This window comes from Dromiciops gliroides, chromosome 3, assembly GCF_019393635.1.
Source record: "Dromiciops gliroides isolate mDroGli1 chromosome 3, mDroGli1.pri, whole genome shotgun sequence".
NCBI lineage: Eukaryota > Metazoa > Chordata > Mammalia > Microbiotheria > Microbiotheriidae > Dromiciops > Dromiciops gliroides.
The window spans coordinates 388976003-389003342 of NC_057863.1; the positions used below are offsets into that span (position 1 = coordinate 388976003).

General features: G+C 43.5%; 1 protein-coding gene across 2 annotated transcripts in view; it reads left to right on the top strand.

Annotated features, from left to right (window-relative positions):
* Nucleotides 1-13560: 13560 nt before the first annotated feature.
* Nucleotides 13561-27340, top strand: part of RALB (RAS like proto-oncogene B) — a 111268-nt gene continuing 97488 nt past the window's right edge. The window contains exon 1 of one of the 2 annotated variants that reach the window (XM_043997276.1): nt 13561-13641. The gene's annotated coding sequence lies outside the window, so the exon portion shown is untranslated. The remainder of the gene's footprint in view (nt 13642-27340) is intronic. The other variant, XM_043997274.1, reaches the window with a different exon arrangement.

Here is a 27340-nt window from a genome sequence, read left to right on the forward strand (position 1 = left end):
TGATTAGTGACACCAGAAATATTAAACCTATGAACACGCTCTTCCTAAACTTAGAAATGGGGGAATAATACAGTGTGGCTACTTGTTAAACCCTGCTTGCCTAGTGATGCTGGATATATACAGTCTTGAACTAGTTGATGTTAAGCAGAGTCAGCACTGGCTCTCCAACCCCACCCCCTGTCTGCCTTGTAGGTGCTGTAGGTTCTAGTAGGTCCAGAAGACAACATTCCTGGACACGAAACACCATAGAGTAGTAAAACTTGGATGCACTGATTATCTTTGTGCTCCCCTCCATTAGGGCTCTCCAGCATGGCCCCATGTATCGCCCTTCCAGAGGACCTGATTTTGTCTACCTATATATATATATATATATATATATCAATAGTTGTAAATTTCCATATTATATAAAAAATCTATGTACGAAGGTGCAACCAATTCCTCCAGTGTCATACTAACCCTAATACTGAATAAACAACAAATAACTGATTTTAAAAAATCCATCAGACGTTGCTTGTTTTGGGGGAAGGTGTCCCATTCCCTCTGGGGTCCCAAGTAGATAGTGCCCAATTCTACCCAAGGGCCTAATGGATCTATTGATATCATTTTCCTTGACTGCCCTTTGTTTTGTATCTTCCCTCAACCTAGCTCACTTTACCCTGTTTGCCTCAGTTTTCTCATCTGTAAAATGAGCTGGAGAAGGAAATGCCAAACGACTCCAGTATCTCTGCCAAAATAACTCCATATGGGATCACAGAGAATTGGATACAACTCAGAAATGACTGAACAACTTTACTGCCTTGTTATAAATTATATTTTCCTTTGTACTAGGCCTTGGGTATTCTGAACCTTCCAAATCTGTGTTAAAACTGCAAATCACAGGGGCAGCTAGGTGGCACAGTGGATAGAGCACTGGCCTTGGATTCAGGAGGACCTGAATTCAAATCCAGCCTCAGACACTTAACACTTACTAGCTGTGTGACCCTGGGCAAGTCACTTAATCCCAATTGCCTCACCAAAAAAGAAAAACAACCCCAAACCCCCCCAAAAAAACCAAAACTGGAAATCACTTAACTTCTCTGCTCTTCAGTTTCTTCATCTGTAAAATGGGAGTGACAGGGTTGTTGTGAGGATAAAATGAGATAATATTTAGAAATCACTTTGCAAATCTTTGCTTTCTATTAATATTATTATCTCTTAGATTCCATCTATGACACCATTGTTTGTACACCCCTACAATCTGCCTATTGAGAAGGAGTTAAGTAATCTAGTCTTTATCTAATCCAATCCCTTAATTTCACAAAAGAGAAAACTGAGGTTGGAGGAGGGGAAATGACTTGCTCTAGCTGGTGGAGAAGGGACTAGAACCCAGTGTCTCCTAACTCCCAGCCCAATGATTGTTCCACTCTATTATATTTCCTCATTAAAAAAAATTGATTTGGAAAAAAATTGACTTTAGGACAAGGCAGGGCAGTTTTGTGTATTTCTAAGTGTCAAAATAAAATAGAAGGAGAAAGCTATTTTGCATCTGAATGTTGTTTCAACCTCTCTATTGTCACTCAGATAAAGGTCTCATGAAAGTCGGCTTCCATTTGTCATGGTAGTGAAACCTTCCAATTAGGAATGAAAGTGGGTAGAAAGTTACCGACCCTTTGCCTGCCTCACAATTTTGCTGACCCTCTGTTTAGTCCCAGAATCTTAGTGTAGGAAGGGAATTTTACAGCCACCTGGTCCAACTCAGATCTGAACTAGAATCCCTTCTATAAAATACTGGACAAATGGTCATGCAGCCGTTGCTTGAAGACAACCAGGAAGGAGGTGCCCACCAGTGCCCAAGGGGCCCATGCTGATTTTGTTTTTGTTTGTTTCTTTTTTTTTTTTTTGCGGGGCAGTGGGGGTTAAGTGACTTGCCCAGGGTTACACAGCTAGTAAGTGTCAAGTGTCTAAGCCAGATTTGAACTCAGTTCCTCCTGAGTCCAGGGCCAGTGCTTTATCCACTGCGCCACCTAGCTGCCTGTCCCCTGGCCCATGTTGCTTTTGGACAGCTCTGATTGTTAGGAAGGGTTTTCAAATTTATCAAACCTGAATTTGCTACTTTGAAACTTCCCTACCCCACCCTCATTTGCTTCTGATTCTACCCAAGAAGTCTTCCCCAGCTATGCCAGCCTAGATTCATCTTCTTTCCTGAGCTTCTATAACAGAAATAAACAACGGATATAAGACACACAGGTGGGTTTAAAATCTTACTAACTAGCATGAGAGCAACTAAAAGCTAACTAATCCTTTGAAGCCACAGCCCCACCTAAACTAGTGCTTTAGCTGAATGTTACTTATGTTGTTCAATCCTTTCAGTCGTGTCTAACATTTCGTGACCCCATTTGGGGTTTTCTTGGTAAAGATACTGGAGCAGTTTGCCATTTCCTTCTCCACCTCATTTTATAGATAAAGAAACTGAGGCAAAGAGGGTGAAGTGATTTGCCCAAGGTCACACAGCTAGGAAGTGTCTGAGGCCAGATTTGAACTCAGAAGATGAGTCTTCCCGATTCTGGGCCTGGCACTCTACCCGCTGTGCCACCTCTACCCACTGTGCCACCTAGCTGCTAGAATGTTACTTATACAGAAAGTCAAAGTACAGACACAAAGGATCTGTTGAGTACAGGCTGGCTGTGTTGTGACCCTTGAAGGGGAGCTCAGGACATAGGGAGCAGCTGGGCTACCATCCCCTGATGGTGAGTGACAATGTTGTGCTGAAAGGCTTGAATTCTGGGGGCAGAGATCTTTGCAGCTGCAGCTGCACAGCTGTGGGGTAAGCAGGTTATGAGACCATCTCAGATTTTTTTCCTTTGAAGTGTAATGTAAAAACAGGATATCCAGACTGCACCAGGTTAAGAGTGATGGCAAATTCCTGAATAAGGACTGTGTGCTTTTTGACTAGCATAAGTAAATGTAGTAAACTGGTACCGTGGGATGAGCAATGATGCTGGAGCCAGAGGATTTAGGTTAGAATCTCACCTCTGACGTTATCTGTGTGACCTTTGGTTGTTGTTGAGTTATTTTCATCTTGTCTGACTCTTTGTGACCCCATCTGAGGTTTTTTTGGGCAAAGATCCAGGGGGTGGTTTGCCATTTCCTTCTCCAGCTCATTCTACAGATGAGGAAACTGAGGAAAGCAGGGTTATGTGACTTGCCCAGGGTCACACAGCTAGTCAGTGTCTGAGACCAGATTTGAACTCAAGAAGATGAGTGAGGCAAGCAGGGTTACGTGACTTGTCCAGTAGTCACACAGCTAGTCAGTGTCTGAGACCAGATTTGAGCTCAAGAAGATGAGTCTTCATTACTCCAGGCCTGGCACTCTATCCCCTGCATCACCTAGCTGCCCTATCCGTGTGGCCTAGGGATACAATTCAACCTCACTGGGCCTCAGTTTCCTGATCTATAAAGTGAGGGATTGGATTGTATGGACTTTGAGGTGTCTTCTAGCTCTAGACTCATGAACCCCAGCACACAGGCCATTGTTACCTGTGAGAGGGACATATGGATATGACCCTCCACTGAGATGGAAAGTGCCCCCCCTTCGGCCTAGTGATCTGATCTCAAAGTCTTAAAGTCCTTTACAGCCCCCTATTTCTCTCCCTCTATTTTTTTTTCTAGAGAGAGGCAATAATGGGAAGCTACTATCCCCCCTTTCTAAATATAGGCATATCAACTTAAAAACTGTTTCAAAGAGTCTGCACTGAGACATTACGTAGACATGATAAAGTTGTTGCAGAAACTGAAAATGTTGCAAAATAAGTAATCGCTAAACATTCCAGGAGAATGATTTATGGCTGAACCCAATTACCGCATTTTGCTCAAATGAGATGTCTGTAAAAAGTATAAAAACTGCTTGATTTCTAATCCTGGTGTGTCACACCTCCTGGTTGTCCCAGTGAGTGTGGTCACCTTTCTTTCGAAAGAAATAAATCAATGCTTTGGCCTCCTTTCTCCTCGAGTCTCTATTACAGGGATCAGTGGGTGTACTCCCATCCCACTCACCTGGACTCAGGAATCTCATCAGCTGAGTCATGGCCCGTGAAATAATAACTGATTTTTCTTTAAAGTTTTGAGTTCCAAATTCCATCTATGCCTCCCTCCCTCTCCTCCTCTCCCCTCAAGGTGGTAAGCAATCAGATATAGGTTATACATGTGCAATTATGTAAAACATTGCCATGTTAGTCATTTCGTATAAGAAAACTTGAATAAAAGAAAAAATGAAAGAAAGAAAGTGAAAAATAGCATGCTTCAGTCTGTGTTCCATCACTATCAGTTCTTTCTCTGGAGGTGGATGGTATGCTTCATCAGTAGTCCTTTGGGATTGGCTTGGATCATTGTATTGCTGAGAATATAATTGACTTAAATTTTTTTTGCGTGTGTGAATGCTATCTTTTTTTGTTGTTTGTTTTTTTTGTTTTTTGCAGGGCAATGAGGGTTAAGTGACTTGCCCAAGGTCACACAGCTAGTAAGTGTCAAGTGTCTGAGGCCGGATTTGAACTCAGGTACTCCTGAATCCAGGGCCGGTGCTTTACCACTGCACCATCTAGCTGCCCCCTGACTTAAATTTGAACCCAGTAAAATATGATTCGTTATTACCTGGATTCAGTCAATACCATAGGGCAAGTAATTTAGCATGGAACAGTGGATGGAATACTTCATTTATTAGTCAGAGGACCTAAATTCAGTCCGCAGCTCTGCTACTTCCTCTATGACTAGGAACAAGTTGTTTGACCTCCCAGGACTTCAGTTTCTCCATCTATATATAAAATGAGGGGGTTGGACCAGATGACCAAAATCTCTTCTAACTTTAAAGCTTGGACACTAATAGGGTGGGCCAAAAGTCACGAAGGGGTCTGATGTTTTAATAACTTTTTGAATATTAGTTTTCTTTATTTCCTATCCATGTATATATTATTTCCTATCCATATATATATATTTCCTATCCATATATTGCTATACATTTCTTTATTTCCTATACACATTTATTTCCTACATATGCTATTTGTGATTAAAAAATAAAGGAGTTATTAAATATTGAAACCCCTTCGTGACTTTGTGAATTTTGGCCTACCCTGTATAATGTGTGGGCAGTTAGAGATCTAGCACCAGGCCTAGACTGAGGAAGAATTGACTTCAAATCTGACCTCAGGTCCTTACTAGCTCTGTGACCCTGGGCAAGTCACTTCACCCGGTTTGCCTCAGTTTCCTCATCTGTAAAATGAGCCGGAGAAGGAAATGGCAAACCACCCTAGTATCTTTGTAAAAGAAACCTCAAATGGGATCAGAAAGAGTTGGACATGACTCAAATGACTGAACGACAACACTACAATGTGATTGAAAAATACACCAATGCAACTCCATCAAGTCTACTCCTGTCAGAGAACACAGGCAGTACATTAAAATGGATCTTGATCCTGGCTCCCAATACAGATGTTTCCAAAAGGACCTACTATTTTAGGAGGGGGAAACTGAGGAGAAGTTTTAAAACTTGTGAAGATCCTGACCAATGTAAGAAGATGAATGGAAGATTTGGGGGAGGTAGGTTGGGACTGAGGGAAAGAACACAGGGAAAATAGCTAACACGGGGCTGCTGTACGGTTGTTTTGTTTGGTTTGTTTTGAAGAACTAAGGCCTCCTTCTCCAGGGGTGGTACGACAGGAAGCTGACCTCTTCTCCCCATCACAGTACTAAAGGAAGTGACTTGCGAAATGGAACTGAACTGAGTGTGACCAGTTGTCTGGGCTGCTTAGAGCTCCAAGCTTGGGCGTCAGCTGTGGGGAGAAAATTACAACGATAACTTGCATTTTCTCTGGTGCTTTAAAAAGTTGACAAAGGGGGGCAGCTAGATGGCGCAGTGGTAAAACACTGGCCCTGGAGTCAGGAGGACCTGAGTTCAAATCCGGCCTCAGAAACTTGACACGTACTAGCTGTGTGACCCTGGGCAAGTCACTTAACCCCCATTGCCCCCCCCCCCCCAAAAAAAAAGTTGACAAAGCCTTTTCCGTACAACAACCCTACAAGGTAGGTAGTAGAAGTTTTATTTTTCCCATTTTCTAGATGAGCGGCAAGCTGAGGTTTGGAGAAAAGCAAATGACTTCTCCAAGGTGACCTGGATATCAATGGACAGAGTTAGGACTTGAACGTGGATCTTCTGATTTCAAAACCAATGATTTAGTAGCAAAAGTACCAGAATTGGTTAGAATCCTGGCTCTGTTATCCTCTAGTTGTGTGTTATGAGATGGCAGCCTCAGTTTCCTCATCTGTAAAGTGGCACAGGCACTCACAGGACTGTTGTCGGGATCAGATGAGATACTATCTATACTGTTGTTGTTTGTCCTTTGTTCTGAAGAGGACCATGACATCCAGGCAATGTCATGACTTGCAGTGAATTGGATTTAAGTGAGGGAGGGCTGTGCAAAGTCACCAACTTCACTTTATTCTCCAGAGCCATCTGGGTGCAGTGACAAGATTTATATATCAGGACGACCGGAGATGGCCCCGGACATTTAAGGCAATTGGGGTTAAGTGTTTTGCCCAGGGTCACACAGCTAGTAAGTATCTGAGGTGAGATTTGAACTGAGGTCCTCCCAACTTCAGGGCCCATGCTCTAGCCATTGTGTTACCTAGCTGCCCCTACTACAAAGTGCTCTATAAGACCCTTGGTGCTAACAAACTTTAGCAGTCGCCATTATCATTATCTAGAGCCACAGCTTTCTTGATTATCAAGGCTCATTGGGTTTCCTAGGGAAAAGGGCAGGGGGAGTCTGTAGGAGTTGCGTAGCTATTAGAACACAGGAATTTGTTTTGGTCTCCGTGGTGGGTTTTACAGAGCCAGACATTTTGTTTTCTTTCACTTTTTCCTGACCTAATTGAACTAGAGGAGAGGAGGAAAGGGAGTGGGGGGTGGGGGTCAGAGCAGATACAATTCAGTAACACAAAGATACTGATAAAGAGACATTCAGGGCTGAACAGGATGTTAGAGTTCATCTTAGTCTTGATGAGATGTTCCCATCCTTAATTCTTGTCAATCAGCTAGCCTTCATTAAGTGCCTACTATATGTGTGGTATTGTAGTAAGCTCTCTAGAAGCAAAGGAAGGCAAAAAATGTCCCTGCCCTCAAGGAGCCCACAATCTACTGGGGGAGACAACATGCAATAACTATATACCAACAAGATATATATACAGGAAAAATTGGACTTTGGGTAAGTCATAAATTAAGCCTAGAAGAAGTCTATTTCTTTTTCTTTTTTTGGCAGGACAATGAGGGTTAAGTGACTTGCCCAGGGTCACACAGCTAGTAAGTGTCAAGTGTCTGAGGTCAGATTTGAACTCAGGTCCTCTTGAATCCAGGGCCAGTGCTTTATCTACTCCATTACTAGCTGCCCTGAAGAAGTCTATTTCTGTCTTTCTTTCTTTCTTTCTTTTTTTAGTGAGGCAATTGGAATTAAGTGACTTGCCTAGGGTCACACAGCTAGTAAGTGTTAAATGTCTGAGGCTGGATTTGAACTCAGGTCCTCCTGACTGCAGGGCCGGTGCTCTGTGACACATAGGGCCACTGTGACACGTAGCTGCCCCAAGAAATCTATTTCAATAAGGTTTCCTTCTTCCAGTGAGAGCGATGACCTCAATATTACTCTGCTATCAGGGGATAGTTTATGACCCATGATTTATGTGAATTTCTACATCCCCTACTTGTCAGTCATTTAACAAGTGATGGAATCATAGGTTTAGAGTTAGAAAGGATTTTTGAGGATAACTAGTTCAAACTTCAAATTTTTCAGCTGGGGAAACCGTGGTCCAGATCAATTAGGTCATTTGCCCAAGTCCACACTGGTAAGAAGTATCAGGCTTGAGTTTGAACCTTGGTCGTTAAACTCCAAATCTAGTGCTCTTTGTGCATTGATTTTTCCTCAGAAAGGTCTCCTGTCTCCCTTCCTTCTTATTCCTACTTCCTAGGGATTAGGGAAAGAAAGGATGGACAGGGAGGAAGAGATAGGCCTCTTGTTATCCCAGGAGGATGTCTTGACTTGCATAGGAATTGGATTTAAGTGAGGCAGAGTTGAACAAAGTTGTTGGCCTCACTCTCTCTTCAAGTCATCCAAGTCTAGTAGCAAGACAAAAGTCAAGAGGACTGGCAATGGCCCAGGGTGCAGTGAATGACCTTGGTGTCTTTGATATCTGACAAAGCTCTAAGCAGTCTACAGAGCCTGCTTTAGCGGCTTTCATGGCTCTTGGAACAAATTGTTCTCATAGGCCCATTCCTCCTGGAGTGGGGGAGTAGGGGGAAGTCTTCATATGCTTGGGGTAGACATCCGTCTAACTTGATGATGGGTTTGAGGCCTGTTGGTTACCCTCAGATTTATTTAGCTCATTTGCCCAAAGCTGAGGTGTGGCCATTGCACTCATGACAGCTTCTTGAAGCCACGGGTGAGAATTGGGTGACAGGTGGATTCCAAAGAATGTTGTTGTTGTTGTTTGTCATTCATTCTTTTTTTTGTTTGTTTTTTTGTTTTGTTTTTGTGGGGCAATGGGGGTTAAGTGACTTGCCCAGGGTCACACTGCTAGTATGTGCCAAGTGTCTGAAGCCAGATTTGAACTCAGGTCCTCCTGAATCCAGGACTGGTGCTCTATCCACTGCGCCACCTAGCTGCCTGTTTGTCATTCATTCTTTTTTGTTTGTTTGTTTTGTTTTGGTTTTTGTTTTTTTGTAGGGCAGTGGGGGTTAAGTGACTTGCCCAGGGTCACACAGCTAGTAAGTGTCAAGTGTCTGAGGCCGGATTTGAACTCAGGCACACCTGAATCCAGAGCTGGTGTTTTATCCACTGTGCCACCCAGATGCCCCCTTGTCATTCATTCTTGAAGAGGACCATGACATCAGGGTGATGTCATGACTTGCACTGAATTGGATTTAAGTGAGGGAGGGCTATACAAAGTCACTGACCTCCCTCCTCCAGAGCTGTCTGGGTCCAGTAGCGAGATAGATATCAAGATGACTGGAGATGGCCCTGGATGTTTTAAGGCAATTAGGGTTAAGTGACTTGCTCAGGGTCACACAGCTAGTAAGTATCTGAGGTGAGATTTGAACTCAGGTCCTCCCAACTTCAGGGCCAGTGCTCTGAGCAGCCCCGAGAATGACTTGGCAAGCCCCCACAGCAGAGGATGTCAGGGAGAACTTATGATGGAATATTACTATGCTATAAGAGATGATTTAATTAACATGAGGAACAATTCCAGGTGAGGAAACAGTTCTGCAGCTTGTAGTGTTTGAGAGTTGCCTTGGGCATTGAGAGGTCAATGAATTTGTCCAGGGACGTATGGTCAAACTGTCAAGAACCATCATCCTTGAGTCTATCTACTATGTTATATCCCTTTCATTTCATTATTCGATACTGTTAAGGAAATACCTTAAAAGTAACTTTAGCTGGATCATGTACTACAGTTAATCTTTTAGCTGTCTGTACTAGTGGACGACATAACCCTTGGGTATCTTTGTGTGTGGAGATAACACTTTAATTTCCATAACTGTGGAGTCATACCAACCTTGCCATAACACAGATTTCATGCCTTTGCTGTCTCTCCCCCACCAATATGATGTCTACTTAAACCTGGGACTTTTAACAAAAATGGGCACTCCTAAGCCAGACCTCAAATAGAAAGAAGACTTGCTGCTTAGGTTGTGTGACACTGCTCAAGTCATCTTGAATTCAGAATTCAAGGAAACCTGTCTAGGACGTCGGAGTTGGCTTGCTTAGGTAGAAGAGCTTGGACGTCCCTTCAGACCCTTGAGATTCTGTGGATGGAGGGATTTCCTCAGTGACTGCATCCCTGCACTAAACAATTTCAGCCTCCTCTGGATTCTCGTAGTAGCCACTTTACCAAAATTTGAGGCTGGGGGAGCGGTGCCCTCTGTATCCTGCGATTGTCCCATGATCTCTTGGGGCATTCCCTTATCACCTCATGTGTCCCTCCCTCCCTATAGTTTCTCCCCCTCCAAGCCATCCTATAAACGTTTTTTTGTTTGTTTGTTTTTTTTTGCAGGGCAATGGGGATTAAGTGACTTGCCTAGGGTCACACAGCTAGTAAGTGTCAAGTGTCTGAGACCGGATTTGAACTCAGGTACTCCTGAATCCAGGGCCAGTGCTTTATCCACTGCACCACGTAGCTGCCCCCCATCCTATAAACTGTTGCAGAGATTATTATTTTCTTCCTGAGAATAATGATTTCTTCATACCATTTGCTGGCTTTAAGACAAAATCCAAACTTCTCAGTCTGGCATTCAAGGTACCCATCATTTGGCCTGCCCTATTTTTCCTGCCTTATTCCTCACTTCTTCTCCCTAACAGTTTTCTCTGCCTAGACCACTGTCTCTCCCATTTCACAGATATGACAGATACACTCCAGTCTGGGTGTCTTTGCTCCTGCTGTTCCCACGACTTCTACTGTCTTCCCCTCCTCCTTCTATTTCAATGCCAATCATTCTTCAAGGCAGGATCACACCTCCTCCTTAAGACCTTTCTTTTCTTTTCTTTTCTTTTCTTTTCTTTTCTTTTCTTTTCTTTTCTTTTCTTTTCTTTTCTCTTCTCTTCTCTTCTCTTCTCTTCTCTTCTCTTCTCTTCTCTTCTCTTCTCTTCTCTTCTCTTCTCTTCTCTTCTCTTCTCTTCTCTTCTCTTCTCTTCTCTTCTCTTCTCTTCTCTTATTTTCTTTTAACTATTCCAGCTCACCTAAGGTCTTGGGATATAGCACTGAAAGAGGCCTTAGAGGGGGTGGGTAGGTGGCGCAGTGGATAAAGCACCTGCCCTGGATTCTGGACGACCTGAGTTCAAATCTGGCCTCAGACACTTGACACTTACTAGCTGTGTGACCTTGGGCAAGTCACTTAACCCTCTTTGCCCGACTATGAGACCAATTACAATACCCTCATTTTACCAACAGGGAAACTGAGGTCTGGGAAGGGTCAGTGACTTGCAATCCCACCAAGGTAGTTAGGAGCAGAGCCAGGATTGGAACCAAGTCCTGTGAATCTAGATACAATATTCTTTTCCCCTTCTTAACAGGGGCAAAATGGCAAAATGGATAGAACGTGGCATCATGAAGACCTGGGTTCAAATCCTGCCTGATACATCTTTCAATTTCGTGCAAGTCACTTTATCTCTCTGAGTCAAATCAAAACAATAAAGTACTTATTAGATTACTGCTATGTGCCAGCCTCCGGGGATCCAAAGACCAAAAACTGAAGCAGTTTCTGCTTTCTAAGAGCTTGAATTCTATCCAGAGATACAACATATAAATGTACCAAGAACTGGCCAACAGGAGCCCAGTCCTTTCAGCATGCCCAACATGCTGTGCCTGCAGCCAACCCACTCAAAAGACTGGCTGAGCCTGCTGCCAAGGATGCTCATTTGTGAATAGATACAGAATAAATATATGTTGAACAAATATAAAAGAAATAAAAGGTAGTTAAGAACCAAGGTCTAAATATTCTTATCTGTTAAAAAAATTATTATTCTTGGGTATCTGCCTTACTGGGTGTTGCTTAAATGAGATAAATCTATAAAAAGTGCTTTATAATTGTTGTTCTTTTCTGCTTTCCAAAACACTGCCAGCAAAGTGAATGGTGTTAACTACAAAGTAGATAAGGAGGGGTAGCTAGGTGGCTCAGTAGATAGAGTGCCAGGCCTGGAGTCAGGAAGATTCATCTTTGTGAGTACAAATCTGACCTCAGATACTTCCTAGCTGTGCGACCCTGGGCAAGTCACTTTACCCCGTTTGCCTCAGTTTCCTAATCTGTAAAATGAGCTGGAGAAGGATATGGCAAACCACTCCTGGATCTTTGCCAAGAAAACCCCAAATGGGGTCATGAAGAGTGAGACATGACTGAACAACATCAACAAAAGATAAGGAGGGAGGGCAATAGAAGTTGGAAGGGTGAAGAAGAGATTCCCATAGAAATTGGTGTTTAAGATGAGCCTTTGAAAAAAAAAAAAAAGATGAGCCTTTGGAGGATTCTATAAGGGGTATACTCGGATATAGGGATTACCAGAATGTTCAAGTGGCAGCTGGGTGTGTGTGTGTGTGTGTGAGGAACATAGAGAAGGCCGGTTTGGCTGGACCGAAGAGTGTAGGAAAGGGAGTACTACGTAATGGTGCTGGAAAGATAGGTTGAGGTCAGGTTGGTAAGGGCCTTAAAAGCCAAAAGGGTTTTCATTTTATTCCAGAGGCAACATCCTAGAGCATTCTAGAGGGAAATTTCTGTTTCTTCAGCTTTTCGAAGGAGGAGGGGCAGGGTCAGATCTGTGCTTTGGCAGCAATGTGGAGGTTAGGGTGGAGTGGGGAGACACTAGCAGTAGACTAGGTCCGAGTGGACCAGTAGTAGACCAGGTACCAGCCCATGAGGAACCAAACTACAATGTGGTCTATGTTAGTAAAAAACAGGTGGGAGAGATGGGGGGAGGGGGAAAGACAGCCATTGAATAGATATAATGCCAATTCTAACCAGCCTGGAAGACTGAATAATGGCAGTTGTCGTTGGAAGAAATAAGTTCAAAAGAGGGGGAGGGTGTAGAGGGTAGAGATTCTGTAATGGGGCAGGCTGAGTTTGAGATGCCAGGGGAGACACCTAGTTCAAAATGTCCCGTAGCTGACTGGTGACCCAGGACTGCAGATCAGAGCTGTGAGAATATGCAGAGAGCTGATCATTAAATCGATAGGAGCAGATGAGGTCACCAACTGGGAGTAGAGAGAGGACAGGAAAGAGGTTCAGGACAAACTGAGGTCTCAATGTTCTTATCTGTAAAATGGGGGTGATAACCTCAGGGTGGTGGTAAAGTTCCAATGAAATAATCTATGAAAAATGTTTTGAAAAGCTTAAAGATCTGTATGGTCATTCTTTTTGGATGACTGCAGCACCAACAGCACTACCCCATTCACTCTTTATGGCATGTAGGGTTGCATACTATTTTTTTTTAACTGCCTCTTATGAATTAGTTCTCTGTCTCTGTCTCTGTCTCTGTCTTTTTCCTCCCTCCTTCTCTGTCTGTCTCTCTCTGTTTCTGTTTCTCCAGCCAGACTCCGTTCCACAGAACCGACTGGTCTCTTTTGCAAGCCTTGTCGGGTACCCAGGCGCTTCCTCAAAATCCTCCTGCACTGACTGTCAGTTACAGAGGTATTGGCTGCATGTGAGTTTCTTGCATTTTCCAAAGGGAAAAGCGAAAAGGCAACCAAAGACCCAAACAGGAACTGGGGACTTTGGAACTTGGGTGAGGGGGAACAATGCCCTGGAAGAAGGCTGCACGACCGACAGATAAAACTTTCTTGGCTCAGCGGTTTGGGCCGCGCGTTATCTCTGACTGTTTCCTAGTGTGATCTCACATCCTGAGCCCTTCCCTTTTCTCCTTGCCCTCCCAAGCCAAAGGAGGGGGAGGGCGGAGGGGGCGGGGGGGGGGGAGAGAAGGGAGGAAGGGAGCGTGGGCGGAGTTGTCCGAGAGGGAGGGAGGGAGAGAGGTCCTGGGCAGGCGGCCCCCGCCCCTGCCCCCCGCCCCTGCCCTTGCCTCAGGCTTTCTGCTGGTGCTATCGAGGAAGCTGCTTTTTCACGTCCAGGCTCCGGTGGGTGCTGTAAGTAGCCAAGGCAGCTTCAGCTTCTTGGGTCTGTGGCCTAGCTGGTGGGGATGGGCTGCGGACCGCCCCAGCCAGATGCGGCGACAGCTGGTTTTTTCCAGGCTTGCCTTGGGGGAAAGGAGAAGGGGAGGCAGCCGCGGCAAAGGGAAATCTTAGGACTGCCTATTTGTAGCATAGAGTTCCAGCTGGGAGGGAGGAAGCCTAGAAGTCCTCTAGCCTCAACTATAGTAGATGAGGGAGCTGGATTTGGAGCCCGGAAGACCCGGGTTCGAATCCTACCTCTGTCACTGACTGTGACACCTGGTCCTTATTTTCTTCATCTACAAAATGATGAGATTGGACTTGATAGACTCTCCCGTCTCTTACAACTCTCTCCTTTTAAAGATGAAGGAATTAAGGAAGAGAGGGAAGGTAGGCTAGGATTCTGCACTAGGGTCCCCTAGCCCTGTCAGGGGAGTGGGACTGAAAAGGGAAGAAGAAGATGCAGAAAGTGCCCGTAGCTGGTGTAAAAGGAAGACCCCTTAATGGAGAAACAGACCTTTTAGTTTTCATACTGGGAGCTCAGAGAAGCTAGCGGTAATAGTGATGGGGGGACTCTTGGCGTGATTGTGAAGTTGGCAAAATTTGACTTTGCCAATTCCAAAATTTCATACATACTCATTTTAAGTGCTCTCCGCTCTCTATCTCTGTCTCCCTCCTTTGTCTCTCAGTTTCTTTTTCTTAATACTTCGGAGAGTCCCTTCATAGGGCCTGAGGGCCCACTTGCTTGGAAGGGATCATTTACACTAAGGTAAAATGGAATAGTAGATTACAAAGCTTCTTAAACTGGGGGTCGCAGCCCCATATGGGGTTGCGTGACTGAATGTGGGGCTCACAAAAAATTTGGCAACAGTAGAAGGTTATGTATACCTATTTTATATACTTATATACCTGCGATCATGTAAAAATTTCTTGGGAGAAAAAAGGTCAAAAGTGGAAAAAGTTTAAGAAGCTCTGGTATATCACACCACTTCTGGCTCAGGCTCTACCTCTGTATGTCCCCTTGGGTCAGTTTCCCTCTCTGGGCCTCATTTTATCTTTAGTTATAAAATCAAAGGGTTTGACATTCTGTGGTCTAACAGACCATAAGGGGTTCAGATTGGGGGGGGGGGAAGAGGAGTGAGGCTGTTCCCTGCTCTTAGAAGGCTGTGCTGATGAGGCAGGGCCCACAGTCTTGGCATGGGCTAGAGGCTGTGATGGTGGAAATGCATAGCTGACCTTGGGGGGATTTGATGCTGTTTGTTTTCATGCTGCTAGTCTCCCTTTCTCCCCACCCACAACTGGGGAGCTTTCTAGACGGACAATGAAATTCACAGTGCTTAGGTGGGCCCAAACACAGCTGGGAAATAGATGAGGCTTGTTCTGGTCCCTTATCAATCTTCCCTGTAATCACCTCTTTTGGATTCCCCCAGGTTCCACCCATATAGAATTCCATTGCTTTGGGCCTCTCTTCCCTGATCACCATCCTCTCATTCTCCTCTCTGTCTTAGGACCATCTGGGGCTAGCCAATCTTCCCTGCTCCCTCCCCTGCCCCTACCCTAAAACATTCAGTTCTTTGGGGGTATGTATGACAACATCATGACAGGCACACCCGAAATGCAGATGTCTTAGACAGCAGTGCTTTAGAGAACTCTGATTTCATGCACTAGTGTAGATGCTCATAGGATTTAGAGCTGGGAGTTGATGTCATCTGGTCTAACCTTCTCATTTCCCAGATGAGGAAATAGACCCAGAGGTGTTAAGTGATTTGCCCAAAGTTACTCAGGAAGGAAGTGGTAGAATAAAGATTTGAACTCAGGGCTTCAGACTCTAGATTCGTGCTCTTTCGTCTCTTTATTAATACAGATGACAATCTCTACCCACCTTTAGTAGATGGGTTCTTTATGGGTTTCTGAGGCTGGAAAACAATTCAGGACATGGTAGCCAGCCCTTTCATAATGGGCTTTTTTGTTTTTAGTGGGGTTAAGTGACTTGCCCAGGGTCACACAGCTAGTAAGTGTTAAGTGTCTGAGGCTGGTTTGAACTCAGGTACTCCTGAATCCAGGGCCAGTGCTTTATCCACTGCGCCACCTAGCCGCCCCAATAATGGACTTTTAAAAAATACTTAGCCAGGTTGCTCCTCAGGGGACAGATATATCGTCCATTGTCAGACCGCCAAGTGTAGGCCTTTCCAATTTGGTACAGCCTCCTTGAACTTGTACTCTGTTGTTGTAGCTTTTAATGACCCAGATTCATGGAAGGAGGCCTTACGAAGGGGACATATATGGACCAGTGAAGTCATAGGTCCTACCCTTCTCTCTAGCCCATGTATTCAAATCTATAGAAGTAAGAGTCAGCATGGTATGGTAGAAGGAGAGTTGGCTTCTATCAGTAAAACCTGCGTTCAAGTCCCACCTCTGACATGCAACAGGCTGTGTGTCCCTGGGCAAGTCATTCACCCCTCTCTGCTCCTTAGGTCATCCTCTGTAAAATGAGGCCCTTGGACTAGTTAACCTCTGAAGGTCCCTTCTAGCTCTGAATCTAGGGTCTACAGCAACTAGCACAAATCGGACCTTGCATCAATTTCCGGATACTGGGGTCTTTTTGGCACCATTGGCAGCTACTTTCCCTCAGTGGTAGATTTAAAGTTAGAGAATGTCCATCTCCAAATAAGAGGGTCCCCTTGGGAACTAACTCTAGGTATAGTCCAGCCTTTGTCACAAAGGATCTGTTCCTTCTTCTTGAAATGGAAATCAGTAGTCTTCTCACTTGGTTATCCTTTTAACTCAAAGGCCTTCTCCCTGTTGCTTATCTCCAATTCATCTGGTATATTTGGACGCGTTGTCTCCCACAATTAGACCATGAGCTCCTTGAGATCAGGGATCATCTTTTGCCTCTCTTAATATCCCCATGGCTTAGCACAGTGCCTGGCACATAGTAGGTGCTTAATAAATTTTTACTGATTGACTGACTCACCCCAAGCACTGTCAAGAACAAACCAACTGACTGATTTAGAGCTGGAAAGGAGCTTAGTGCTCATTGCACCCAGCCCCATATTTTTAGAATCAGTCTTTAAAAAAAAAATCTTTTTTTTTATAGTTATCTTTTGTTTTCATACCGTACCACCTTCTGAATGTGTCACTTCTCCATCCCTATCAAAGCCAGCGAGCTATCCTCTGCAGCAGATTAGTAAAAAAAAAAAAAAAAAAAAAAGGACAAAAAGTGGTTCAACAAAACTACCCATCATCACATCAGCTGGGTCTTAAAATGTGATATGCAACTTATCACCTTCATTGTCTCCTCTGCCACTTCTATGAAGAACTGTGTTTTATCAACCCTTCCTCACCAACCCATTCATTTTATAGATAAAGAAACGGAGGCCCAGAGAGAAGGAGGGAGTTGTCCTGGGATTACAAATGCAGGGCTGTTTGGGCTGACCTCATCCTTGTGTGTCTCTATCCCATTTTATCCCCCCAAGGCTCTGTTTCCTGTGCCTTACAAGAAAGTGATCAGCTAATAGTAATGTGAATGACCAAATGAATGTAATGTATTTATGAAGTGCTTATAACGGCTGTACTGAGCCCTAAAATGTGCCAGTTGGATCACTTGGGGGGCCTGCCTACCTCCCTGGCCACAGATGTGTATTTTAGTTGGAGACTTTTGGAAATTGGTTCTCCCTACCTTTGGATGATGGAATTTTTGGTCAGATAGGAGGGGAGGGAAACATGAGAGACTGATAGGGCAGGGTAGCTCCTGGGATGAGTTTCGGTAGGCTGTGGCCTAATTCATCTTCTCACAGGGCCATTCTGTGTGTGTGTGTGTGTGTGTGTGTGTGTGTCTTCTCTATATTTGACCTTTTGTCATCAATGCAATGATTTCATTCTCTTCAATAGCTCACATGCTCAATTGATGGGGCTTCATGGTCTTTAAAAGCAGGTTGTTATAATGTTGGATGTGGAGTCAGGAAGATAGGCTGGGATCCTGCTTCAAATCCTGCCAATAAAGTGTGTGATCAGGGGCAAATGACTTAATATCTCTGAGCTTCAGGTTCCTCATCTGTAAAGTAGGGGTTAAGAATAACCAGGTATTGGGGGCAGCTAGGTGGCACAGTGGATAGAGCACCGGCCCTGGATTCAGGAGTACCTGAGTTCAAATCCGGCCTCAGACACTTGACACTTACTAGCTGTGTGACCCTGGGCAAGTCACTTAACCCCCATTGCCCCGCAAAAAAAAAAAAAAAAAAGAATAACCAGGTATCTAAATCCCAGAGTTGTTATAAAGTTCAAATTAGATAATGTATGTAAGGCAGTTAGCAAATTTTCAAGTGATATTTAAATGGCAGCTTGGGGAAAGGGTGGGTGGGCTGAGATTTCTCTGAGAAAGAGCCCTCTGTGTACCCTTCCCCTTTCTCCGGACACTTTCCCCACTTGATGTCTGAAATTATTTTTACTAGGGAATAGTGGTGTTCTTTACATAATCAGAGATAACATACTTCAGAAAACATTCCTAAATCAGCACTGTGCTTTACATTCATACTCAAGTGTAAATGACTTATGGCATTCTTTCCTGAGAGTAGATGCAGGGGAGGGAGAGCATTAGAACACTGGGAGGACCTCATAGAAGGGAGAAAGGAAGCAGAGAGACTGAAAGAACCCCTCCTTTACCCAAGGGGGTAAGGGCCAAGTTCTGGAGTCACATAATAGCTGCACTGGTCTAACCTACACAAAGAGAGAGTGTAGACTTGTTAGATGCTCCTGTGATTGCTGGCTGCTAAATTACCAGCAGCTCTGCCGGAAGACATGTCCAGGTGAATATAAGGATAAGCCAGGTAACATGATAGTGGAAGGATGAGTCCAGAGGTACACCGCAGCTAGCTCTAATGGATTCCCTAAAGCAGATTGTTAAATTCTCAGGGTGACCATTTACAACTCAGAAATTGGACAAGCCTACAAACCAGGGCTGGGTTTATGGTTTTGTTGTCTTTGTCTAGATTTAAGAAAGTGATGGAGAAAATGTTGATGATGCAGATTGAACTTACAAGTTTATCATGTATACAGGTGTTGTTTGTTTTTCCCTTCTCCTTCTGAAGAGCTGGTTGTTAAACATTTACCACATACCCCTGGAAAAATATCACACTGTCTCTTGTCACCACTGCCCCTCCTAGCCTGTCCCCATATCTGCCTCTTTCTCTCCCCCGCCACCTTCCCCGCCACCCCCTCCCCATACTAGCTGCTGTAAGCTAGAGATTTCAGTGGCTACAGAATCTTTTCAGAGGCTCATAGAATCTTTGTGTCTTACAGATGAAAGGGATGTTAGAGGTGAAGTCCAACACTCTACCAAATGAAGCAGAAAGTGAGAGTGAGAGTGAACTCATTCTGACCTGGCCTGGACAGCAGGACCCAGGAGATCCCAGCCTGGCTGCACTGTCCAGCTGTCGAACTATATGCTGTCTCGGTATGGGTGGGGCAGCCTAACAGGCCCCAGGGGAGGCAGGGAGAGTCAATCTTTGGCCCTAAGATGGAAATAAGTGACATGGGTGGGAGTATGGGAGAGATCTTTTAAGATGGGGAGAGAAAGGGTAGTGACTTTCTCTGACTCTCTGTGTCAGGCTCCATTTCCTTTCTCCATATTTCCACAGGACCCATTGTTCACACAGTGCCACTTTCATGGTTTCTATGACAGATAGCTTCCCTAAAAAGCCCTTTAACCTTTCTGTTAACAGCTCTGGGCCTATTTGTTCCTTTTGGACAGATGGGCTGGCGAGGCTGAATTCTTATGGGAGAGAGTGACCTTCCTGTTTCCTGTCCATTCCCAGGAAGCCTCTTCAGTGAACCCTGGGTCAATCCTTTCCCCTTTAGACCTCATTGAGTTCCTGACATTTTTTTTTTGTTTTACAAGCCCCCTCTGAATCAATCTCCCTGGCTTCCATCAGAGAGTCCAGAGTCATCATGGCATCCCAAGGTTACAGGAAATGAAGAACAAGGGAATGAGAGGAAATGCCCATCAGCGGATGTTTCATCCTTGATCCTTACCCCAACCCAGATTTTTTAAAAAAACTTTATCATAAAAGTATTTTATTATTTTCCAGGTCTATGTAAAGATAGTTTTCAACATTTGTTTTCGTAAGATTTTTAGTTCCAAATTTTCCTCCCTCCCTCTCTTCCCTCCCCCTCCCCAAGACAGAAAGCAATCTGATATGTTATATATGTACAATCACATTAAACATATTTCTGCATTAGTCATGTTGTGAAAGAAGAATCAGAGCAAAAGGGAAAAGACTCAAAGAAGAAAAAACAAAAGTAGAAACAGTATGGTTCAATCTGCATTCAGAATCCACAGTTCTTTTTTCTGGATGTGGAGAACATTTTCCATCATGAGTCCTTTGGAATTGTCTTGGATCACTGTATTGCTGAGAAGAGCCAAGTCTATTACAGTTGCTCATCACACAATGTTATTGATACTATGTACAATTCTCTTGGTTCTGCTTATTTCCCTCAGCATCAGTCCACTTCAGTCTTTCCAGGTTTCTCTGAACTCCTCCTGCTCATCATTTCTTACAGCACAGTAGTATTCCATTATATGCATATACCACAACTTGTTTAGCCATTCTCCAATTAATGGGCATCCCCTCGATTTCCAATTCTTTGCCATACTTGGCGCTGTTGTGAGACTCAGATGAGATGATGTTTATGAAAATGATCTGTAAATCTAAAATCATAAGATTATTGTTTTTATTAACTGACCTTAATGAGGTGACCTTAATGTTGGGGATTTCATGCCTATAGGAGAGAAGAGCATGGTGTCAGGCCATTGAGGGAGGCAAGTCTATGTTCTTTGAATCAAATAATATATTTTAGTCCGTCAATCAGTGAACATTCATTAAATGCCTACTACGTTCCAGGTGCTGTGCTGAGATCTAGGAAAAGTAAGAAAGCCAAAAGACAGCCCTTGGCCTCAACGAGGTCACCATCTAATGGGGGCGAGGAACGACATGCAAACAACTATGTATGAAGAAAATATATACAGGATAAATTGAGGGTAATCAGCAAGGGGAAGGCACTAGAATTAAGGGGGATTGGTTGAAGGTTTGAAAGAAGCCAGGAGGTGTGGAGGCATTACAAGGCGTGGGGTCACAGCCAGTGAAAATGCCTGGAGTCAGTTAATGGAATCTCTTTCTGCCCATGCATGAGACCATTCTTGCCTTGAGTTTTCTTGCCTGACATAGGTCTGTAGGCATCACATAAGCCCTTCCATCCATGAAACAAAGGGCAGAATCTAATCTGTCTTTGCTGAAAGATCCAGGAATTTGGCATCAGGGTGCCTTTTGTTCAAATCCTGGTTGTATTACTTAGTGACCGTGTGATCCTAGGCCAGTCCCTCTTTTGGCTTTAGTTTCTTTATCTATAAGCTGCAGGGATTGTACTAGGTGATCTTTAAGGTCTTTTAAGCCCCAAACTTCCACCACTCTTCTGTAATTATATATTAAGTGGCAAACGAATGGAATAGACATTTTTAAGCGTTCAGGAGAGAGAGTGAAGGCTTTGCATCATAGTTGGGTTATCATAGATGACCTTTATGTTATATTATTGTTGTTAAGTCTGGCTTCAGACTCTTACTAGCTGTGCGATCCTGGGCGAGTCACTTGACCCTATTTGCCTCAGTTTCCTCATCTGTAAAATGAGCTGGAGAAGGAAATGGCAAACCACTCTGGTATCTTTGCCAAGAAAACCGCACATGGGGTCACAAAGAGTCAGACATGTCTAAATAACAATAACATAACATAGAAAATGTCTTGTTCAATCAAGTTGAATTACAGAGTGTCTTTCTAGGACTCTATTGCCATTCTGATGTTGTGTGACCTTCTTGACTCTTGCCAGAGTCATCTGGGGTCCTCATCTCTTCTTCTCTGCCATCTCTCAAAGCTGGCTCTCAGGGAAGAGTCTAAAACTCGTTCATACTAAGGTTGCAAAATAACTGACTAAAGTATTCTCCCTGAGGAAGTTTTGCACTTTGAGAGACCCACATTGTGCAAGATCTATTTGGGGGGAAAGGGACTTTGTATCATAACCTCTTAAGTGCTATGTCATGTTGGTGGCTCACGGTGGGTTGTGGCCTAGGGCAAATCAGTTAATGTGCCTGAGCCTTAGTTTTTTCCTCTGTAAAATGGGGGTGATAATTGCCCGCACAGCTTACCTCACAGGTTTGTGTTGAGGTGAGAATGCATGTGAAAACACTTTGTAAGCAATGAAGGGCTATAAAAATGTCAAACTGCATTATGGGGACTGAATGAAAAGAGGCAGGATGGCACAGTGGTTAGAGGGGCTGGCTGGTCTTGGAACTAGAAGGACCTGGGTTCAAATCCCTGACTCTGACACATACTGCCTCTGTGAACCTGGGCACATCACTTAATCCCTCAGTGGCCCAGGCAACTCTCGAAGGCTCTGGGCTGCAGAGAAGGGACTGACTTGCCAAATTGCTGCAGGGAGTTTCCTCATCAGGTCCATTCCTTATATTAGTGAAATGGCAGGTCCATTCCCTAGCTCAGTGTGCACCACTTTCGGTAGCTCTGAGCAGCTGGCTTTCATGTCATCAAAGTTTTACTCTGTGTGCATGACAGGCATTATTCAGTGTGGGGTTCCTATTTACCTAGGAAATGAAAATCAAATAATCTACAAATTCAAATAACTTCTCAGAAATATCTATCTATGTATCTACTTCTTATCTATCTGCCTTTCTGTCTGTCTACCTGTCTGTCTACATCCATCCATCTGTCCATCTGTCTACATCCATCCATCTGTCCATCTGTCTACATCCATCCATCTGTCCATCTGTCTACATCCATCCATCTGTCCATCTGTCTACATCCATCCATCCGTCCATCTGTCTACATCCATCCATCTGTCCATCTGTCTACATCTATCCATCTGTTTGTCTGTCCATCTGCCTGTCTCCATCCATCTCTCCATCATCCATCCATCCATCCATCCATCCATCCATCCATCCATCCATCCATCCATCCATCCATCCATCCATATGTCTGCCTGTTTACATCCATCCATGTATCTGTGTATCTGTCTGTATACATCTATCAATCTATCAATCAATCAATCTATCTACCTATTTATGTACTTATTATCTATCAATCTAGCTGTTTTTCTGTCTAATCTATTTACCCGTCTTTCCCTTTTTTCCCTTCTCTGTCTCCTTTTCCCATCTTCACCCCTACCTCTCCTAAGACTAGAAATTGCAGAGAAGGCATTACTCTGCATTGGGAGAGAGAGTTCCTCACCAAAAGCTCCGTACATGGATGGTATTATATACCCAGTAAAACATGTAATATATAAATGTTTTGTTATTATGAACTTGGCATACATAAAATGAAGATTTTTCTTTTAAAAAGAATAGAAAAGTATATATAACATCATTAATTTCTTATGTACAGCTTTTAGAAATGTATTTATTAAAGTTAACAGGATGTTTCCATCAGTTCCTTGCTTATATATCCCCTTATATATAACCTCCTTCTTTCAGCTAGGTGGCACAGTGGGTAGAGTCCTGGACTCCTCTTCCTGAAGTCAAATTTGGCCTCAGACACTTACTAGCTGGGCAAGTTACTTAACTCTGTTGGCCTGAGTGTCATCATCTGTAAAACGATCTAAAGGAAATGGCAAATCACTCCAGTATCTTTGCCAAGGAAACCCCAAATAGGGCCACAAAGTGTCTAACATGACTGAAAAACAATGCAACAACAACATTATTACTCCTATCACACTCTGCCCTCCCCCACCCCACCCCCAAATAAAAGCCCTTCCTTGTAACAAATAAGTAGAGTCAAGCAAGTCAAATCTGCTGTGTCTGATAAAGTATGTCCCATTCTGCCCCTCTGGTCTGTCCCTTCTCTGCCAAGAGTTATTGCTGTTGTTTAGTCATTCCAGTCATGTCTGACTCTTTGTGGCCAAGAGTGGGGAAGCACAAATTTTTGTCAGTCTTCTGGGGTCTTGACTAGTTACTCAACATAGTTATTTAGTCTATCACAGTTGTTTTCTTTTACTATATTATAGTCACTGTTGTTCTGGTTCTACTTACTTAAGTTTCAGTAGTTAACACAAGTCTTCCTAGGGTTTACTGTTAGAAAGTAAGCCCTGTGTTGGAGGGGATGGTTTTGCTTGCTTTTAATTGTATCCTCATTATTTAGTACAGTGTCCAACACATAGTAAATGCTTTAAAAATGTTCTATTGATTTATCTACCTATCAATCATCTATCTACCTATCTAGCTATTATCTATCTACCTACATTTTCCTATCATCTATCTATCCATCTATCTGTCCATTCACCCATTTATCATCCATCCATCCATCCATCCATCCATCCATCCATCCATCCATCCATCCATCCATCCATCCATCCATCCATCATCTCCCTATCTAGCTATCACCTATCTTTCATTTATCTGTCTGTCTCTGAACTTTAATACTACTTGTCATTCCCTACTTTGTATTAGAGTTACTGGCATGTATCTTCCATTTACTTGATCGTAAGCTCCTCAAGGCCAGGCACCATATCAGATAGCTCTTTGTATTATTCCCCATTGTTTTCCAGGTACAGCCACTCCAAGGATCTGCATTCCCTCCACATCCCAGATCACACAGCTCTTTTCTAGATTAGTAGATGGTGCTCTTGAGTTGCTAAGGCTGAAAATTCATCACCCTGCAGCCAGTCTAGTGATGAGCCCCATCAGACTTCTCTAGGATAGTCCTTGGCCAACAGATATACATCTGGTTTATCACCAGCATTTATAGATAGTAAGGGCTTAATAAATATCTATTTTTTCCATATAAATATTTTATTATTTTCTAGTTACATGTAGAGATAGTTTTCAACATTGGTTTTTATAAGATTTCCAGTTTCAAATTTTTCTCCCTCCCTCCCCTCTCCCCAAGACAGCAAGTAATCCAATATAGGTTATATATGTACAATCACTTAATAAATATCTATTGAATGGAATTGATTGACAGATAGTAGATGGAAATAAGTATTTAAAAATTAAGTTCTTGGTTGCAATCCAAGCTCCTTTGCTTTCCAGAATATCATATTCCAAGCCTTCTGATCCTTTAATGTTGAAGCTGCCAGCTACTGTGTAATCCCGACTGTGACTCCATGATTTAGATTGTTTCTTTCTGGCTGCTTGCAGTATTTTCTCCTTTGTCTGATGAATCTGGAATTTGGTTACAATATTCCTTGAAGTTTTCCTTTTGGGGTCTCTTTCAGGAGGTGATTGGTGGATTCTTCCAATGACAATTTTATCCTCTGATTCTACAATATCAGGACAGTATCTCCTTAATAATTTCCTGAAATTTGGTGTCTAGACTCTTTCTTTGATCATGGCTTTCAGGTAGTCCAGTAATTCTTAAATTATCTCTCCTGGATCTATTTTCCAGGTCACTTGTCTTTCCAATGAGGTATTTCACATTTTCTTCTATTTTTTTTCACTCTTTTGATTCTTTTTGACTGATTCTTGGTGTCTCACAGAGTCATTAGTTTCCATCTGCCCAATTCTAATTTTTAAGGCATTATTTTCTGTAAGCCTTTTCACCTCATTTTCCATTTGGCCAATTTCCTCTCCCCCCCCCCCCGCCCCCATTTGGCCAATTGTATTTTTTAAGGAATTGTTTTCTTCAGTCAATTTTGTGCTTCTTTTTCCAAGTTGTTGACTCTTTTTCATAATTTTTTGGTGTAACTCATTTCTCTCATTTCTTTTCCCATTTTTCCTTCTACCTCTCTCATTTGATTTTTGATTTTTTTTTAAATTTTTTTAGTGAGGCAATTGGGGTTAAGTGACTTGCCCAGGGTCACACAGCTAGTAAGTGTTAAGTTTCTGAGGCTGGATTTGAACTCAGGTACTCCTGACTCCAGGGCCGGTGCTCTATCCACTGTGCCATCTAGCTGCCCCTTCTCATTTGATTTTTGTTTGTTTGTTTGTTGTTGTTGTTGTTGTTTGGTGAGGCAATTGGGGTTAAGTGACTTGCCCAAGGTCACACAGTTAGTAAGTGTCAAGTGTCTGAGGCTAGATTTGAACTCAGGTACTTCTGACTCCAGGGCCGGTGCTCTATCCACTGTGCCACCTAGCTGCCCCTCTTATTTGATTTTTTAAATCCTTTTTGAGCTCTTCCAAAAAGGCTTTTTGTTCTTGAGACCAATTCATCTTCCCCTTTGAGGTTACATGTAGGCATTTTTGACAGTATTGTCCTCATGTGAGTTTGTGTTTTGGTCTTCCCTGTCACCATAGAAGTTGTTAATGGTAAGGGTCCTTTTCTCTTTCTTATTCGTATTATAGCCTTTTTTTTGACTTTTCAAGTTGAGGTCTACTCCTGGGGCACAGGGCCACTGTTGCAAGCTTCTTGTTCTGGGGGATAGGGGCCTGGTCACTGGCTTTCTGCTCTGGGGCCTTTGTGGCTTGTGGATTCCTAACCACCCTGGGTTTGCTCCCTGCACTGGGATGGCTTGGCCAAGTTGTACTTGTCCTGTGATTGGTTCTTTAGCTGGCTGTTTGCCCTCTCAACCGGAGCTGGTGGGTCTCACAATTGGCCTGCTGCAGGGGCAGCTAGGTAGCGCAGTGGATAGAGCACCGGCCCTGGATTCAGGAGGACCTGAGTTCAAATCCGGCATCAGACACTTGACACTTACTAGCTGTGTGACCCTGGGCAAGTCTCTTAACCCCAATTGCCTCACCAAAAAACAAACAAACAAAAAAAAGGTCTTTAAAAAAAAAAACAATTGGCCTGCTGCACCAACAGCCTGCTGAGCCAGGACCAAGGGGCCTCAGCTGCTAATCTGTGCTGTGGCAGGAGCCTCCTGCTGATTTGCCCAGACCCCCTCCATGCTGCACTGTGCTGTGCTCCCCTTTTGCCCAAGTGAGACTGACCTTTCCTGAAGTCTTCTAAATTATCTCAAGTTGGAAAATTGTGCCTCTCTGTCTTTTTGTAGGTTCTGTAGTTTCAGAATCTGTTTTGTGGATTGATTTAATGTTGTTTCGAGGGAAACTTGGAAGAACTCAGGCAACTTCCTGGCTTCTCTCTGCCATCTTGCCTCCCCCCAAATTAAGTTCTTACAGAGACATGGCCTGGTGTGCTTTGTTGATAGCCATGGAAAGAATGTAGAATCAGCATTTTTCCCTTTTCTTTTTGGTGAGGCAGTTGGGGTTAAGTGACTTGCCCAGGGTCACACAGCTAGTAAGTGTTAAGTGTCTGAGGCCGGATTTGAACTCAGGTCCTCCTGACTCCAGGGGCGGTGCTCTATCCATTACACCACCTAGCTGCCCCAGCATTTTTCTCAATTCCCAAAATGGAGTTGGGGAAATTATTACCAACATTCATTTTTTTACTTGAGGTGGGACAAAGAGGTGGAGTGTGGGAAAAGTTTCCCTCTTTTCTGAAAAAAGAAAAAACCAAACTGAGAGAAACTCCTAATTTCCAAATGACTTGTTCTTTGATTGGTATGCCACCACTTCCTTCTGATACAATACAGCCAAAAAAAAAAAAAAAGTCATCAGTGACTCATGATAGCCTCTTGACTCATGTTTGCATTTCTCCCTGTGCAGGAAAGGAGCAGTCTATCTGGGGTGGATGGAGGGGAGAAGGGAGGAGAGAAAGAGGAGAAAAGGAAGAAATAGAGAGAA